Source organism: Xenopus laevis, chromosome 1S, assembly GCF_017654675.1.
Source record: "Xenopus laevis strain J_2021 chromosome 1S, Xenopus_laevis_v10.1, whole genome shotgun sequence".
Taxonomy (NCBI): Eukaryota; Metazoa; Chordata; class Amphibia; order Anura; family Pipidae; genus Xenopus; species Xenopus laevis.
The window spans coordinates 59291221-59309700 of record NC_054372.1 but is presented as its reverse complement, the minus strand read 5'-3'; the positions used below and the strand labels follow the sequence as shown (position 1 = coordinate 59309700).

Below are 18480 nucleotides of genomic sequence, written 5' to 3'. Positions count from 1 at the left end.
CCCTATCTACATTACATGAACATTACTTGGATTGTTAATTCTGTTAATGGAATTATATTGGAATGGAATTATTCTGTTGGAATTATACTAGTGATCCACCTGGCAGTGAATCTGTGTGAACTTGTTGACATTTTTGTTTTTAAAATCTTTTATGGAAAAAAACACTTCCATGTAGTTAAACAAGTTATATACAACATACTACCTGTAATCATAAAAATTGCTTAGTTAAGCCAAAGAGCTAGACATGCCTATGACAACAATTTCAAAGAGCACCGAGACAGTCATACATCAAGGGTCTGGATCCCTTGCCTCCAGACATAAAAAATGTCCTCCTAAAGCAAGGGCAACAAGTCATAACTCATAATTGTTGAAAACTAATTTACCATCAAAAAATCCCCATGTAGCATAGCATCTGTTAATAAAGCTAGAAGTGAGGAAACAGCCTTGGCTTTGATTAGTAAACAAATAACTGGAGGAACTTGTTACAGGGGAGAAGTTACATCATAGGAGATCATCTTTGCATCATGAAGGAAATAGAAAGTGGAACTCCTGTCTGCATCATTAGAGTTAAACTAAAAATGGCAATGCATCATTTACTATATTTATAAATACAGACAAACCTATGCAATAAATCAATTACATGTTATAAGAAATATGGGTAATAATATACAAATTGTACAAATATACAAATCTTTTACATTTGTGCAAATACTAAATTTAGTTTGTTAGAACAAAAAGCATGTCTGTATTTGAAAATTGGAGATTAAATTAATGGCATAAGACGCCTCAGTTGCAGTGATTGGCTGCCTAACATACTGTATATTAAGGGGCAGATTTATTAAGGGTTGAATTGAAAATTCATATTCGAATTTTTAAAAAAATTTTATGGTCAAAACTCTCAAATTCGAATTGTGAATTATCCAAACTCGATTTGAGTTTTAATTTAAATTCAAATTTCGAGATTTATCATACTCTGGCCCTTTAAGAACTCAAATTCGACTATTCGCCACCTAAAACCTGCCGAGTTCATGTATAAGTCAATGGGAGACGTCCAGGGACCAATTTGAACGTTAGCAGCCATCCTGACATTCGAGTTTTTTAGGAGAAAAAAACTCAAATAGAGTTTAGTCGAATTCAATTCGAGTTTTCGAGATGGTAAAATACGTCTGAGTTTTAGATATTCAATTCTTTTATAAATAGAATCAATAGAGTCAAATTTCAAGTATATTCGAATTTAATTGAGTTTTAAAAAACTCACATGAATTTGAAATTCGACCTTTAATAAATGTGCCTCTATACAGTACGTTATACATAGCAATGACACGCTGATATGTCAATCTATACTGCATAGGCACATCTTTCATTTACAAGGTTATTGTCCTTCACCCATCACTGCACTGTTGGAAGTGGGATAGAGCACTGGATATGCAATCATTAATAGAATAAAGCAGGACATGATAGATTTCTTTATCTCTGTATACTTTTGAATGTATTAATGTGCCTTATTTAGTTTCCATGCTTCAGAGCTGTCCTGTTTAAAAACACTGTTCCCTTTATAAGAGTGTTCTAAATATGTCCACTGTATCCAAGGTTAAACTAAAACTCGGCAGTTAAATGTGTGTTCTGAATAAGTCAGAAGGTGCACCTGTTTTTCCAAGGTTCGTTTGTTGCAATTATGGACACTTCTTCCTCATGTAAGCTAAAAAGATCAGATGTCTTTAAATCAGAGACTATAATACTTTAGTTCCCCAGATTAAAAGATACCACTTGTAGTGTTACTAACAAGGAGGGGCATAGGGAATCTGGCAGCTTTTTAGACCAGGGAAGTCACGCACTTACTTACAAGCACTATAAAGTCTTACAGCCTAACAAAAAAGATTGAACTTCCCCAAATCCCATAGCCTGACGAAAGCTTAAATGTTTAATTTTACATGCAGTAGGTTTATCTAGTTAAATATAAAGAAATATACACATACTAATGTCTTCCAAAATATAAGTGCAAATGTATCCGACGATAACAAGGCAGAAATCAGAAGAGATTTTTTTTGCTGTTGTCTAAATAGTTTACAGACTTTTGGGTTAACTTTAAAATACATTATTCCTCTGCTGCTTAAAGGGAAAAAAAAGTAGCTTGGCTAGCTGCCAACTGAAACTGCCATTATCACACAGCCCCACTCTCTTTGTATTGCCTTCACAAAGGAATTTAGCAGTTGAAACTCTCTGCAATCGTTGATTGCCTCTGAACAGTGTACAGAGTTCGTAACTTTACATTCGCTTCCCTAACCATTTGACAATTATTGATGAGCTATTTAGAGCAGAAAAACTGTTCAGTGCTTCTAGAGCCACCATTGAGGTGTGAGGCCCAAGAATACATTGGACTACGTTTGAATGCAAGGGTTAAAACGGTGGTAAAATTTGAATTTTCTAACATTTTCTGAGCAAAATAGTGACGAAAAAGTTTACTTTATAAGACTTTTGGAAGTTATCCAGATACATAAAGGAATTATCAGCTCATTGTACAAGTGCTTATGCAGAGATTTTAAAGCAAACTTATGCAGTTAAATTTTTGTGGAGTGGTGCTTCGGTGTCCTTTTTCTAAGCTTCTTACAGGGCCGGATTTACATAGTGGGCACCCCTAGGCCCACTGCCTTTCATCGCCCCTGTCCCCTCCCCTTTATTTGTGCAAATTTCCATCATCTGAACTGGAGCAATTGGGAATTGGCGCACAGGAAATTTAAAAAATGATTGTATCTCCGGCGCATCCCCAGTGTTTTTGAACCAATGTGGGTGTGGTTGGGCATCTTGCCACCCCCTAAAATCCTGCCGCCCTAGGCCCGGGCCTTGGTGGCCTTTACACAAATCCGAGCCTGGCTACTTAAGATACAAAGTGTTTTAATATGCCAAATATGCCCCGTGTGCCATTACCCTGAATGTTAAAAATGACACTTTCAAGTGTATGAATAAATTTGAAGTCATTTTGCACCTGTCAAACACTACTTTTAGGTTCCTAAAAAAACTACAAGGAGAAGATTACTATCCACATCTGCCTCTGTCAGTGTAGTGGGAAATTGTGGCACATGGTCCATGTTCAAAAGCATCAGGCATGCAATGGCTCTGTACACCATCTTATGCATGTGTCAGGAATAAATAGTAAAAAAATGTGGCCCCAGATTTATTTATTTCTATACAAAATGTGCCATCCTCTAGGCAAAATGGCAGACAACAAATGCAGTTTTCCATAATTATGGTGAATTTATATTAAAACATACTATACTATTTGCACATATATAGTATATTAAAACATACTATATATGTGCAAATAGTATATTATACTTTCTATAAATATGGTCATGCAGATAGAAGCAGACAGTTGCATGTGACATTAAGCAAGGTTTTACCAAGGAGATCTTCTTCAGTGAGTATAGTCATATGGTATAACTAAAAATCTAATTTTTGTTTAATGGAAGCAACTCTGCCTTTCCTTTCAGATCTGACTAACAGGGCTGATAATTGCTCGCCTGCAAGATTGGGGATTGTATGGTATCCTACAATGCAAAGAGCCACTTCTTCTAACAGCAACCATATGAAATGTCCAACAAAAGCTGGTGACAGTCTCCCATTCAAAATCGTCAGATCGGCAATACACACAGAGATATTATTGGCAGCCAACAGAAATCTTTTAACCTGGCCGATCGACCAAACGACCGATCTCCGTGGGATGAAAAATGTCAGGACTTCCACACACGGTCCGAAAATCGTACAAATCGTACAAATCGATTCATACGATCGGATCTTTGCGTCTATGGCCAGCTTAAGAAAGCAGCTATGAGGAAGTGGAACATCAGACTGGTACTAGCAAGTTTTTGGTGGTAAATTTTCAGGGCATATTCCATCTATTTATCGAGATGTGCAATGTAATGGAATATTTGTCCCCTTTAAATGGATGTAGGCCAATGCCCTCAGTTATTGACTTACACAAGAACAACTTGCTTCTATGGGGCAAGTAAAGTAATCTATATTACAGCCCACTGGTTATGTATATCCTAATGGTTATGCTGCTGCTATATTTTATGACCCACATGTTCTGCTGAGTTGCTGAGTGAAGAGAACCAAATATTGGTTATAGCATCATGCCAACTACTCTCTGAGCACAATAAACGGTATATGTCTGTTGGAAATCATCCAGACATAAGGGTAAAGCTACTAGAGGCTCCTCTCTAGGAAGCACATGAGAGACTTGCTAGCACTAGGTTGTTAGGTGACTGGTTTCTATTGCTCTTAGGCAAGACTTGAACTAGGAATGTCAAGCTCTCAAAGAATGCCCTGTTTCTGGAGTAGAGACAGGTGCTTGGTGTTTAAGCAATATTCAAGGCCAGAACTCAAATACACAGTTCTGCTATATGTACAGACACACACAGTAACTTCATAGGATGTGAGATGGAATGTGCAATACAAAAACCACTTATCCAGAAAGTGCAGAATTAAGTAAAGGCCATCTCCCGCAGACTCTGCTTTAAACATATTATTAAACATATTAAACATATGATTTTCTTTTGTTCTGTAATAATAGAACAGTACCTTGTACTTTATCCCAACTAAGATATAAGTAATCCTTGGTAATTGATGGCAAAACATTCCTACTGGGCAATCCTAAGTCTAGGGCAAGACGGGGCTGAAATCAGCCTGCTGAAATCCCCAGATGATTTCAGCCACCGACTAACCTAAAGTAGGAAGATTCAAATTATAGAAAGACCCCTTATCCATAAAACCCCAGGTCAGAAGCATTCTGAATAGCAGGTCCCATACCTGTACAGGACAACTGTTTTGAAAATCTGCCATATTGACAATAACAGTAGGTATCTGACACTGTGATCTAAAATCACTTTTAATTAGCAGTCGTTATTTATTTTCTTCCCTTAAAAATAAGTAAATCTTGCAGTATTCATATTCCTTACCTTCTTGTTTATTTGCATTTAGAAATAGGAGCAATAGTGCTTAAAGAGGACCTATTGCGAATGTCAAATAAATGTGCTCCATGTCATGGAAATAAGAAACTGGTGAGAGCGGCAGAGGGAGCACCCGAACTAGGGTTAGGCAGAGAACCCGTCAACCCGAGGCAGGTGCCTCTTCTGCCTAGTTCTGGCCCTGATATAACCTATTAAAATTTCTAAAATAAAGTTAAACTTTATTGTCCCCCTCTCAGCTATCAGCCCAAAGGCCCCTCCAGACCCCCAGCCATAACTTCCTTCAGCCCCCCTTCTCCCCCTGAGTTTGCTTATACCTTTCTTTGCCACAACGAGGATGGAGAGGGAGGTTGCAGGTAGAACACGGCAATGTATGTGACCTAACTGTCAATCAAAATCTGACTCCTGTTACAGAATGTTTACTTGATTGTATATACAGTGTTGGACTGGCCCACCGGGATACCAGGAAAACTCCCGGTGGGCCCAGGTGTCAGGGGGCCCTTGTGCTGCTAAATATTTGGCCTATTTCATGGACATTTCCTATTTCTTTGAGAACAAAGAGGCTAAATAGATGGAAAAATAGATTATAGTATGTAAAGAATAAAGACTAGGAGAATAGAGGTTGAGTGAGGAGAGAAATAATAATAGTAGAGAGAGTGGGCCCCTGGTCTATGGTTCTTTGATGGGCCCCTGGTCTAAGGTTTTTGGGTGGGTCCCTGGGGTCCCAGTCTGACACTGTGTATATAGAAAGTTTCTTATTTCCTTGAGATGCAGCTCATATTAAAATTTCATGATTTTCATTTCAGTTTCCCTTTAAAAGGACCTAATGGTTATGCACCAGATAGCTTATTCACCAAAGCACAGGCTAGAATAAAACCAAACTCTCCGGCATTACAAGGCAACAATGGTAACCCACTGTGCCACCATGCTGCTCTTTTTCTACTATTCTAAAAAAAAAAATATATATATATATTATATATATATATATATATATATATATATATATATATATATATATATATATATATATATATATTCCGATTCCAAAGAGATCTGCACTCACAGGTCTTTTTAACATTAAAAGATATATTTTATAATAGAGAAAGACCTGTAAGTGCTCTCTCTTTGGAATCGGAATTGATAAATATATAGTTTCTGCACCCAGGCACATGGACTATTTTTCGAGAGTGCCGGCATCACGGGGTAATATATATATATATATATATATACTGTATATATATATATATATATATATACTGTATATATATATATATATATATATATATACTGTATATACATACATACATATAACTAGATAGATGCACTAGTATAGATATATATAGATAACTATATATAGTATACAGATGTCTCTCAAAAATGATGACAAGATCAATACACCCACTCCTGGCTAATATCTATATACATAAACAAGCCTACGGCTGGCAGTTCAAGGGAGCACAGAGGCAATAGCAGAGTTAAATAGCAGTAGGAATAATGGGAAAGAGATCAGAAAGGGTAATCTCTGGCAGAATGGAAGAACTTGGCAGAACTTAAGTGAAAGCACATTTCCTTAGCTTTGCTATCTTGATGAAGTCCAAAATAAAGTCCTGCTGTGCTTCACAATAGCCCATTTACCAGTTAACAGTATCAAACATTTAAAAGTATATTATTTTTACTTAAACACAATATTGTTTTTCATCTATATTTTTATTAATTTCCTTACTGAAGTCATTTTACTTCTAACAGTATCTCATTTGTATTTTGATGATATTGAGTTCAAGCCAATGATATGAGGGGTCATTTAAAGCAAGAAAGGCAGTGTTGTTATCACAACTACATTTGCCTTTATTGCTGTATTGCTGCTGGTCTTGGAGTGCAGAGACCTATGGCTTGCCCACTTGAAGAGAGTGATGTATGCATTCAGCATTGCCTATTCCAGAGGGGTGGGAAGGCATGCAGGAATCCCATCTGCCGTCTACCACTCATCTAACTTGCATGTTGATCTGATGAACAAGTTGGGGAGTGACAAAGGACACAGCCCATAACATGACACTGTTCTTTTCCCATGACCTGCTTTCCCTGTGCCTCCTGATGCTGGTTATGTGCCAGTATCAATCTTTTTTATCTGGCACAAGGAGCATATGTAAATTGCCCCTATGGATTGTCCATATGCATGACCATGCAGGAGTGGACTGGTTTGCTAGTATACAATGGGATGTAGTGAGCCTCACTGTAAGACGATGTATCTATTTACTAGATATACTTAAAGTAAGCCATTTAAATACCGCTCTTGATTGGATGATCTCCAAGGTGCTATCTGAAAAATCCGTCAAATTATCATGAAGTTATTTGTTTTTTTTTTCTTTTTTTCTTTCCTTGTACAGGTATGAGACCTGTTATCCAGAATGCTCCCGGATAATGGATCTTTCCGTAATTTGGATCTTCATACCGTTCCGTAATTTGGATCTTCATACCTTAAGTCTACTAAAAAAATCATGTAAACATTAAATAAACCCAGCAGGCTGGTTTTGCTTCCTATAAGGAGTAATTATACCATAGTTTGGATTAGGTACAAGGTACTATTTATTAATACAGATAAAAAGAAAATACATTTTAAAAATCTGGATTATTTGATTATAATGGAGTCTATGGGAGACGGCCTTTCCGTAATTTGGAACTTTCTGGATAATGGTTCTCCAGGTTACAGATCACATACGTGTACCTAAATATGTCCTTAATTATTGAGTTAGTTATTTTCTTGTGCTGTATAAGATTATGTAAACATCTACTTAGACTATAAGTGCCTTTAAATAGGTAGATTAATGCTATGGGGCAGATTTTTCAAAGGTCAAGGTGAATTTTCGAATGAAAAAATGTGAATTTTGAGCTATTTTTTGTTTACTTCGACTAGGAAATAGTCGAAAATTAGAATATCGAAATGTATCATGTACTGTCTCTTTAAAAATTCGACTTCGACCATTCGCCATCTAAAACCTGCCGAATTGCTGTTTTAGCCTATGGGGGACCTCCTAGAGAACCTATCTGGAGTCAATTGGTGGACTTTTGAAACATTGAATCGAATTCGATCGAATGCACTATTCCTTTGATTCGTGTGATTCGAATTCGGCTGAATACGGACCTATTAGATCGAAAACTCACCTATTAGACCAAAAGAAAACTTCGACTTAATTCCAGTTGGTCTTTTTGAATTCGAATTTCGGAGTTTTTTCAATTTGAAATTCGACCCTTGATAAATATGCCCGTATGTATGCAATTTGAATATCTTTGAAGCACAATAAACTTGATAAAATTGAAAATTATCATGAAGTTAGTGGGCACCAATCAATTGTGCATCTAACAATTTTCATAAAATCAATCGGACAGGTTAGAAATTTCACAGTGAAATGTATCCATTGTCCAATTGTTTGTCGGGCCAAGCAGGCGGCTAACCATAGTTTTCCTGGCATCAACTAGACGATATCGCTTGAAATGGTCTTTTTAGTTGAAGGACAAATCGTACATTTAAATGATCGTTTCAAGATAAGCTTGGTCCTATGATAACGAAAAGATCTTTTAAAAAATCTTAACGTCTATGGCCACTCTATTGACCCCTGACAATTTAATTCCACTTGACAGCACCTACCATGCTTCATAAAGCCTGAAACCACCACACTGACTTGCATGAGAATGGGAGACACATTTCTTGGCAACCATTGCCTACATTTGGGTGTTTTAAAGAGCTGCTCAAAAGTGTCCTTTTTAAAAAAAAAAAAAAAAAAAAATCCTATATTACAGGTATGGGTCCTGTTATCCATAATGCTTAGGACCTGGTCTTTTCACATTAGTGACCTCTTTGTAATCTGGTTTACCATACCTTAAGTCAGTTAAAAATCATTTAAAACATTGAATAATAATGTTTTGCCTCCAATATGGATTTATGGGGCTTAATTACAAAATTGATTCTATAGGAGATGGCCTTCCTACAACTGAGCTCCCTATACCTGTAAAACATATTGGACAAAGTTACTAACAGTGGGCAGATTTGCAGCATTAACCTGTGGCAACAAACCAAATATTTGGTTTAATTATTTTCTTTCCCATTGACATAACTACAATATAGTAAACCCTGCAGTTGTGTGTGAGTTGGGGGAGGGGAGGTATAGAAGTCCCCTTTCCCCAGGCCCTCTCCTAAATTTGAGTGATTGTCTGCCATGGGCATACACAAGCAGGCCAGGGAGGAGTTGCAATGCACGCCAGGTTTGGTGCTGTCTGGTTAAGCCACTAATTCATCCTGCAACTGGTTAAACTTAAACTGATTGGTTGCTATGGCTTACTGCCCTGGTGCAATTTTGGCCATTGTTAGTAATTTCGAATTTCAGGATATATACAGTAGAATATATTTTTAAAGCAGTTGTAGCTGCTTCAGCCACATTTCTGTACTAGGCTTTCATTTTTTTGTCCCTGAGCATCAGAGCATAGTTATGTTTTTTGTGTTTTGGCTAGGGATGCACCGAATCCACCATTTTTGGATTTCATCCAAATCCCCAAATCATTTGCGAAAGATTCGGCTGAATACCGAACCGAATGTGAATTTGCATATGCAAATTAGGGGTGGGAAGGGGACAACATTTTTTACTTCCTTGTTTTGTGACAAAAAGTCATGCGATTTTACTTCCCGCCCCATATGCAAATTAGGATTCGGATTCGGTTCGGCCGTGCAGAAGGATTCGGCAGAATCCTGCTGAAAAAGGCCGAAACCCTGAACCGAATTCTGGATTCGGTGCATCCCTAGTTTTGTTTGCCCAATGATGACAGATGTTTTACAGTATGGGAAAACGTCTTGCTCCAGGCCACACAGCATTGTGTTAAATGCATGGAAACCCTTGAATCAGGTTCACTGCAACGTGCATTGTGCAGAACATTCGATTAACCCTGTAGGTGCCATTGCGTCTGCACCAGATGTTGCTCAGGGCTAGGTCAGTTGTTCGCTAAAAGCTTACTTATACATTGGAATTGTGTTGGAAGAGGTACCTATATGTGTCATAAAGATGTCCATATGCATGAAATAAATATTCTAAATAGATTTACCAAACTGAGAATTACATTTTTTATCATCAGCACAGTAATGAAATATAGGATATAGAACACCCATGAGATAAAAGATTTACACTCAATAGCATATTATAGATTTCCTATCACTATGGTGATTGTCAGAAATTCAGAACTAAAATGTCAGAAATGAAAAATAACCCATTCAAAACCTATGATCTATTTAAGCTGATCAATTTACAGTAGGATTATACCTCAGACAAAGTTAGAAGAATATGTTATATCCTTAGTTATGTTTGAAGACATTTTGGCCAGTGCAATTGTTATCTTAGATTTTGTGTTAGACACTTGCACCTCCCTTGGTTGTTAGTCATTTTCTTGTGTTATCTGGCGCCACCTTCTGGTGTTTCTAAATACTGTTCCTGCTGACAATATAAAGGAACGAGCATGAAAATGTATTTAGAACGTTTCATCTTTCAATGAGCTGAAGCTAATATTACATTTTTTTTCACTATCTTTTCAAAATGATGAGCCAACATTTAAGGCAAATCACATCTCCATAGCCAACTGCAATGCGCATGCCAATTTGAACCAAGCACCAAGCACACACTTTTTTCAATTCAGTTGTTTTTAGATTGTTCCCCAGGAATAACGACTTTTTCCAGTTACTTTCCATTATTTATTTTTTACTGTTTTTCCAAATTCTAAGTTTAAAGTTGAATGTTCGTGTCTCTGGTGTTTGAGTCTGGCAGTTTAGTAATTCAGGCTCAGACTCTGAACTGTTACAATTTTGCAGCATTTAGTTGATACATTTCTCAGCAGCATCTCTGGAATATTAGCAACTATTGTATCAATTCTAACAGCTGCCTGTAATGAAACCCAGAGATTCTGCTCAGCAGGGATAAAGATAAGAAATGTATCAACTAAATGTATCCATTTAAAACAGTTTACAGGGTCCGCGACCCCCTTCCTAGAGCTGCTTCAGAAGGTGAAAAATGACACTTTACTTCAATATTAGAAAAACAGTCACACATAGAAATTAGAAAGTCATTCAAAAAGTTGTTATTTCTGGTGATCTATCTGAAAACAACTAGTTGTTTGAAGATGAACAATCCCTTTAAGGTATGGTAATCCAAATTCTAATAAGACAACTTATCCACCCCAGGTCCCAAGCATTCTGGATAATAGATCCTGTACTATATAAAATGGAAAATAGGAATGGGGTATAACATAATAGGGTATGATGCAAGTCCTCTAATGCTCCAAGCAACAGTATACTTTCTGCTTAGCCACTTGATTAATTCTGCAGGTGAAAATAAAGGCACAACAAGCAGAGCAGCACTTTTAGCTTTCCCCCTTGCCCCTGTGCTTCAGCGCTGGACCAACTAATTCTGCAGAATTCCTAAACTTGTTCATTTGACTTTTCTCTACTCAGTTGACATTTAAGTGACTGTCAGGCTTTTAATAAAGGCACAAGGGACATTGCTGGAAGAATAATAATTTGTTCTGTTCTGTATCCATAGAAACAAAAGAATATATTTTTGCATATGCAGTCTGAATACACTTTGAACTGCCATAAATTGCCCATCGGCTGATGGTACAAGTGAAGCTTTTTAAGTCAGCTGAAAAGTTCTTTAAATTACCTCTGTTTTTTTTGGCTTTCACAGTTTCCCAATAAATGATGTCCTTTTCTCTGATTCCATTTATTATTTTGCACCCCTACCCTGGTGTCCAATCTATAGCAACTATCATCTCAGATCCATTGTAACCGTCTTAGCCCAAATCAACAGCAATTCTCTATTAGGGTACAACTACACGGACGATTTCTCTGTGTTTGTGCCGGATCCAACGTGCTGTGCCAAAACGCAGGCGTCAAGTAAGATGCGACGGAAAACAGTGTAAGAAATACAAATGTTGGATGGTGTCGCAGAGTTCATCCGACGCATGCAGCGTCTGCATCCGACAGTCGTGTTGCATCGGACGAACGCTACGACACCATCTGACGTTCCTGTTGTTTACCTTGTTTTTTGTCGCATTAGCATTTTGGCGCAGTGCGGCGGATCCTGCACAAACGCAAAGAAATCATCCGTGTAGTTGTACCCTTTTTGTCTGTCATACCAACTTACTAGTGCCCATTACCAAAATACATCAATAAGCAGTGCCCTACTACAGAAAATAGGTTCATCCAAAAATGTTCTCACACAGCTGAGAACTGTAACCGTTATTCTTAAGTGCCATGTTATAAAAGATAAGCAACTTTATACTGGGAGTTTCTTTTTACCCCAGGTCTATCTATTTATTTAAAACTCTGATTGCTTATGAATTCATTGTAGCAGCCTCCTATAAATCATATTATTCCTGTAAGCCACATAATCATCTAAAGATTTTTTTTAATGCAAATATAATAAAAAAAAAATCAGTTTCAGTTATTGCCATATTGGAAGACTTTATTAAGTGAGAGATTCTCCTCTATCACGTTCTGTACCAGTATTAAACGCTCTGCTGCTTATGGTCAGGTAAACAAATATGTGACATAGATCAATCAGGTGGTCATAAAAATCAAATCTATAGTGCTGCTGGCACTATGAACTTTTTTAAAGTGTACTGTATATTGTTACATTTTAATTGTTGTAACAAGCTTTCTCCCCATCAATAAGTATATACATGTTGATTGGGAATTGTTTTTTGTCGTTGTTTTGAAATCTTTGCTTCCAATAATAACTATTATTATTAGCATGGGTTGACAAATCTATATATCCCTTTGTTTGTATGCCTAAAAAAGAAAGCCTGCTTAATACTATGACTGTTCCCAAAGCACAGCTCAGGTAACCCCTTAGCTGTACCTTGTTCTAAAAACAGCAGGATTGGGGCATCATCTCACACTGCTTCCGGTCTCTTCTCTTTGATCTCCCAACAGGAACATGCGCAGATGAAGTCAGGTCAAAACCAAATTTAACTGTGCATGTTCCTGTTGGGAAATTGAAGAGAAGAGGATCAGAAGCAATATGAGAAGATGCCCCCAATCCTGCTACACTACTTTGCTTTTTTGTAGGCAGTTCAACTATAAAATTGCACCTGCCTTTCTAGTGAAGGGGTAAGAATCATTGATACATAAGGACCAAACATATATAAATTCAATAGTCGTTTTTTTTTGAAAATCGTTCGATCGATTAAATTGTTCAAATTGTTTGATTTGAACGATTTCTACGTTAGTTCGAAAGATTTGAATTCGTTCAAAAACGGTTAAATTCAATCAAAAAAAAACTTTGACTATCGAATTTCTACAACTCGATGGTTGAATTTCGAAGTTTTACCACTTCAAAATTCGACCCTTAGTAAACGTGCCCCCAAGTGTTATTTTTTCAAACCTTTACCATTATTGTTCAAAAGAGGCTTTGTAAACCCTAAATAAATGTTCCTTATGTTTTATTTCCTAATACATCTTTTTAACTTATTGCAAACTCCCCTGGCCATTAAAGGGGTAGTTCACCCTCAAATTAACTTTTAGGGGCCAATTCATTAACTTCGAGTGAAGGAATAGAAGAAAAAAAAACTTCGAATTTCAAAGTGTTTTTTTGGCTACTTCAACCATCGAATGGGCTACTTCGACCTTTGACTACAACTTCGAATCGAAGGATTCAAACTAAAAATCGTTCGACTATTCGACCATTCGATAGTCGAAGTACTGTCTCTTTAAGAAAAAACTTCGACCCCCTAGTTCGCCACCTATTAGCCTATGGGGAAGGTCCCCATAGGCTTGGCTAAGTTTTTTTGGTCGAAGGATAATCCTTCGATCGTTGGATTAAAATCCTTCGAATCGTTCGATCGAACGATTATTCCTTCGATCGTTCGCAGTATTTGCGCAAAATCCTTTGACTTCGATATTCGAAGTCGAAGGATTTTCATTCCCAGTCGAAAAATCGAGGGTTAATTAACCCTCGATATTCGACCCTTGATGAATTTGCCCCTTAGTATGAGACATTGATATTCTAAGACAATCTGCAATTGATCTTCATTTTTTATTACTGGCATTTTTTAGCTCTCAAGTGGTATTTTAGCAACAGCTGTCTGGTTGCTAGGGCCTTATTTACCATAGCAATCAGGCAGTGGTTTGCATAAGAGACTGGAATAGAAAGATTAACAATAAAAAGTATCAATAACTAGCCTCACAGAGCAAAAGCTTTTTGAATGCTCCCTATTTAAAAACATGAAAGAGGCAGAAAATGAAATACTATAAAAATAAAAAAAAAATAATGAAGACCAATTTAAAATTTTCTAGGAACAGGACATTCTATAACATACTAAGGGGCACATTTAAGCAACAAAATCATGGAGCACCAGGCAGCATTTGGGGTCATATAAAAAGTCCAAATTTATTGAAAAATCATAAAATCATGGAGAACAAACCAGTGAACATAGCCCCCCGAAGCGTGGGGCTATGTTCACTGGTTTGTTCTCCATGATTTTATGATTTTTCAAAAAATTTGGACTTTTTATATGACCCCAAATGCTGCCTGGTGCTCCATGATTTTGTTGCTTAGAGGATTCAGTTTCTACGTGTTCTTCCGGAAACGCGTGCATGTGTCAGCACAGACGGCAAGGTCGGCATACAGCGAGTGTGGGTGAGTGCTCTCTATTATCTACTTTCTAAGGGGCACATTTACTAAGGGTCGAATTTCGAAGTGAAAAAACTTTGAATTTCAACCATCGAATGGCAGTAGTACGATATTCGAAGTTTTTTTAAAGTGACAGTACTTCGATTTTCGAATGGTCGAATATTCTAAGTTTTTCCAATTCAAATCGAAGTCTAATTTGGCCTATTCGATGGTCGAAGTACCCAAAAATTACTTCGAAGTTTTTGAATTCGAAAATTCACTTCGACCCTTAGTAAATGTGCCCCCAAAAGTTAACTTAATTTAACCAGTCCGTTTAACTAACATTATATCATGCACTGTGCTTATATTGAGTAATACTATAGTGAAGCAGAGTGATCAAGAATTGAAAGAAATAGAAGGAGGCGGAAAAAAAGAAGACAGGAATCTTTGGATTTTAATGATGGAGTGAAAGATACAGCAAATAACAGTGGAAAATGTGCAGAAAGACATGGCAAACATTTCAGTACATAGACCTGTGAGAGAACAGAAGTGATTGTAGTGGAGAACAGAACATGGGGGGTGGACTTTCCTTTCCTTAAGCAAATACTTGCTCTTACATGTCTACTGGTGTGGCCTTCTGGAAGCAATTATTTGGCTTATTTACACTACATTACGGGAAAAAGTTATTTCCTTCTCTGTTAATAACAGCCGATAATTCTAAATCGGGTTTTCTCTTTAACGCTACACTTAACTGTATTTAGCTGTTTAAATGTTTAGCCAAAAGGTAATTCTTCTCTTTCTTTATGAAACAGCATTCATTTCATTATTGCCGACACAATTTAGCTTAAAGCATCAATAGATTTTACCTTAATTTTGCATTTAACAGCATTGCCCCTCCTAATTCACTTGCAATAGCTTTCATTGGGGATTTTAAATATAAAAATAGAAACCTACAATTATGCTCAATAAAATAGTAACAGAGCAGTGTAGGCGTGGAGTGCAGTCTATATTAACCATTTGCTTATTTATTCTCAACATAATTATTTCTCGAATTTGCTACAGATTAATGTTTTTAAATATAGGCCATTCTCCTCCGCAACACAGATGGAGAGTGCACTGGATCAGCATCAGTAAAAAAACATGGTTATTTGCATCCAAAATTACACGTTGCACACTGCACTTATGTTTGTAAGTGATGCAATATGGTTACAGCTGCATACCGATCCAAACACAAAACCTAATTTGCACATTCTAATGGAAAAATAATGCCTAATTTGCTAACAAATTGTCACTTTTAAACTGTCCAGAGCTTTAAAGTCCCTTGACTTTATTGGTTTGTATTTCGTTTGGCTGAACGCGAATTGGCCAAATACGAAACTTGCAAAAAGTGCTAAAATTTGCCAAAACGAAAGCCTAGATTTGCAGCTGTATACATGAACGTGTATGAATTAACTAGTTTAAGCATTTTGCTACAATAAAAAAATGAATACTAATCGGTTCACTTTGCAAGGCAGTATAATATGGCCATCAACCATTAAATACACAACCTATTTCCTAATGCTATTTGTGCTATTCAGTCACTCAGTTTATAGGCCTACCAGCCTAGTTATTGCAATTTTGCAAATCATTTCTGCAGCTAATTTACCTCGAGCCATTTGCTAGGCCATGCAACAATCATTTTAATTACATAAGATCTTTCTTTGATATAAATTTGATAACAATTTTTGAACCCATGTGATTAGAAAGTTAGACTCAAACAATATATGACAGGTAGAGGTGACTGTAAATAAAAATGGTAACGATATATTTCTTTGTATTATTTATTCTATGTATTCACTCCTACCCATAACTTAGGCTCTTTTCTCATTATTCTATTGGTTCTGAGAAATTGCAGGCTTCTAATGCTGTGCAAAATTAAAAATGTCATGGCTGCCCAACAAGAAGACAACCTAAAATGCAAAATTGAATTTAAATAAAAAAAAGCCATTCGGTTGATTGTAGAAATTGTGGCTCTACCTGTTCTGGCTTTAACAGTGGTAGTGTATGTGCCAAAAGATATAATCAGGAATACACATGATGACAGCTAGCTGAAATGCTATTTTAGGGATACTAGTGTACCTCAATTTTTTCATATATTATTGTAAAGAGGGGTTTGGTTTTGGGTATAACCAAAGCTCTGTGTATCCTTTCATACAAGATGAGAGAGAACATGCGTAATCGAGTGAACATGCTTACTATCAGTAAACCTGAGAACTGGAATTCGGAAAGGTTTATCACTGACTGCTGGGGAAGACCAAAGGGTGAAGTGCTGAATTCGTTCATCCATGTATAGCTGATTGCTGGACATCTGACTTAAGTGGCTGAGAAGTGTGTCCAAGTTTTTTGTTTGTGACCGTGTAGAGAGGCTTTCAGATTAAGAAAATGTGTTAGCCTATTAATAGAGTGTTGATAACTCTTCAAAAAACAGTATTTATAGAGTAAAATGTAATTGCAAAGGGAATGCAGTGCTTTCAAGTTGAATCTCATGGAAATAAAAAGAAAATCTAAATATAATTGTTGAAGATGAAAGTTACAATTCGTATCCCCCCCAGAGCCTGCATTTGCCTATAGAATGTACTAAAGCTATATCTTTGAAAATAATCTGACACTATATATATATATATAATACACAAAAGCTATGAATATCTTGTAAATTATATCCTTATAAACGGTGAGTTCTGATGTCATCAGTTATAAACGGTGAGTTCTGGTGTCATTTCTGTCACATGACTCACTTAAATTTGTGTATTATAATAAATAAAGTACCCCCAGTTGCAAAATATGAGGATATTAGAAGTTACCTCGGAGTTCCATGACCTGTATAAAAAATGGTCTTGAAACTCCTCGGTAACTTATAATATCCTTATATTTTGCAAGAGGGGGTACTTTATTCACTATATACAGTATAGAGTGAGATAGATCACTGAGAAGAGTAACTTGTTTTTGAGAAACTACACAGACTTTTTCACTGATTATATTTAGAAAGTTATTTCCATGAAATTATATTTATATTACATTTTTAAGTTCACATCACAATTTTGGGCAACTTGAAAATGCCCTGTATGCCACTGTACATACTGTAACATTTTAAGGGGTAAGGACTAATCTAAGCTATACCTGTATGTTTGTTAAAAAAAACGAAAACAATTATGATTAAAGTAAATAGTCTGTTTTCCAGATACTCCAATACGATCCCAAGACCAAAAAACTGTTTACCAGACATACAACAAGCCACGGAACGATTCCAATCCATTCAGGTGCACATATTACTACCTGACCTCTGAAAAATGCTTGAGGTGAATACTTCAAACCATCATTCCTTTCCTTCGATTGCTGTAAACGTTAGTTTTTCCAATATAGGAGCAAGAGTTGCTGTAATTTCTTGCTCAACATTAAACTCTCAGATTCTTAAAAGGACAAAAATAGAATTTTTCTTGACATTAATATATTTATCTAACTTTAAGCCAATAAGGTCTTCTCTAAAAATTCTAACCTTACTGTCATTGCATATTTTAAAGATAATATACTATTCTGATCACTGTCCATAATGGCTAATGTCCATTAATAAGGCTAAAACTGTGCACAGACTAAAATCTTAGGCCAACAATAAAACAAACAAAAAGGCAATCAGTGCATATGGACGGTCCCTCTTACTTGCTATAAAGGACTATAAACAGCTCCATTGTTTTCTTAAAAATTACAATTTATAATATTTCTAAAAATTATAAATATTTAGATGGAAGTATATGCAAGTCCAAAAACATCTTCAGTATATATATGGTAAAACCATACATTTTTTTAATTTACTCATAACAACTGAATATGGTAATATT

The 18480-nt window shown here is 36.4% G+C and overlaps 1 protein-coding gene across 1 annotated transcript in view; it reads right to left on the bottom strand.

The window, feature by feature from the left end:
* synpo2.S (synaptopodin 2 S homeolog) overlaps positions 1 to 18480 on the bottom strand; it is a 163335-nt gene that overhangs the window by 1586 nt on the left and 143269 nt on the right. The gene's annotated exons all lie outside the window — the stretch shown is intronic.